This window comes from Gossypium raimondii, chromosome 5, assembly GCF_025698545.1.
Source record: "Gossypium raimondii isolate GPD5lz chromosome 5, ASM2569854v1, whole genome shotgun sequence".
Lineage (NCBI taxonomy): Eukaryota > Viridiplantae > Streptophyta > Magnoliopsida > Malvales > Malvaceae > Gossypium > Gossypium raimondii.
In genome coordinates this window covers 33214650-33216466 of record NC_068569.1, presented here as the reverse complement: position 1 = coordinate 33216466, position 1817 = coordinate 33214650, and the positions used below count along the sequence as shown (strand labels likewise).

The 1817-nt window shown below is 31.5% G+C and overlaps 1 pseudogene; it reads left to right on the top strand.

Annotated features, from left to right (window-relative positions):
* Positions 1–240: 240 nt before the first annotated feature.
* Positions 241–1006, top strand: LOC105766977 (equilibrative nucleotide transporter 1-like; annotated as a pseudogene).
* The last annotated feature ends 811 nt before the right edge of the window (positions 1007–1817 follow it).

The window sequence follows — 1817 nt, the reverse complement described above, 5'->3', positions numbered from 1 at the left end:
ATATTGAACCACTTGTAACATTTTTCCTCTACCACACATGGTCTATGGCTATGCTTTTTATATGGTGTAATAGAAATTAAACCATAGTTACTATTAGTACCCATGTGGTCGTAGTTTCACTTGAATATTCTCGGATACAAAATTCATTTCTTTCATTTTTATCTTTTGTATTGAATCATATTATATGAAGAACTGCTTGCTTCCTCGTCTAATGAAATTTTAATTTGTCAAATTGTTGGTATGAGGGTCCTTGTTTCAATGCTAAGGATCCTAACCAAAGTCGTATTTCCACAATGTCTTGATGGCTTGAGAAAGAGTGCCTACCTTTACTTTTTACTAGCATTGTGTTTATGGTCATATGCATAGTCTTGTACAATGTGGCACACAAACTTCCGATTATGCAAGACTATGAGGAGTTAAAGGTCGAGGTCATTAAGGAGGAAAAAGGAGAAAAGTCCCATGACCGGCCTGTTTGGAGAGCAACCTTGTAGAATATAGTAGGAACAGTCAAGTGGTATGGATTTAGGATCGTCCTCATATATGTTGTGACTTTATCAATATTTCCAGGATACATCACAGAGGATGTGCACTCATTGGTTCTCAAGGACTGTATCTGGTCCTCCTTATAACGAGCTACAATGTGTTTGACTGGTTGGCAAATCGTTGATCGCAGTCTATCTCCTTGAAAATGCAAAGGTTGCTATTTCCGCTTGTGTTGTGAGGTTCTTGTTCTTTCCTCTCTTCATAGGTTGCTTGCACGGCCCTCGGCTCTTCCAACGAGTTTCGGTCTCATTCTTGACTTGCCTTCTAAGTCTAACTAATGGCTACTTGACAAGTGTGTTAATGATCATGGCTCCCAAAGCGTCCGGATACAACACGCAGAGACTTCGCATCGTTATGGTGTTGTTTCTAGTAGTTGGTCCGCATCGGATCGATCATAGCTTGGTTCGGGTCATCGATCATCGACCAAGATCTCTCCAACAGTGGCCGCTATGAATTTCGCTAATGATGTTTTTACCTTTGTAAAGTTTATCTAAAAGCCGTTGTTTGTAGCAGTGTTTTCTTCAAATTGTATGATGAATCATGTGCTGAAGTGTGCATATCTGCTTTCAATGTATGCTGTATCTTAAAAACATGAAAAGAAAAAATGGAAACATTTGGCTATTATCGCTTTTAGTCTAGTTTGCTTCCATTGGATGTTGCAAACAAATATAGTTATAGAGTTTAAATAGGAAAATTGGAGTGAGCTACGGTATTGAATTTCTATGATGTTGCAAGCAAATATAGTTATAATATATTTAATAATAATTATGTTAATTTATATTTTACAGTATCATATATTATGATTTGAGCAAATTCATATAAGAATATTAATTATTAAGAATTTTATTAAATTATATATTTTAATTAAAATATATTTAATAATAATTATGTTTAAATATGATTAAATTATTTATTATTGATATTAATAATCTTATTAAATTTTAAATAACAATAACAATAATAATTTACCAAAACAAATTTCGCTAATTATTAAGAATTTTATTAAATTATATATTTTAATTAAAATATATTTAATAATAATTATGTTTAAATATGATTAAATTATTTATTATTGATAATAATAATCTTATTAAAATTTAAATAACAATAACAATAATCATTTACCAAAACAAATTTATGCTAAGGGTATTCTAGTCATTTTAGTTTTTCCATTATGCTATTACACCTCTATTCCATTCAACCAAACACAAGATTACTATTACGCCTCTATTCCATTACATTCAACCAAACATTTGATTTGCTATTACACCTCT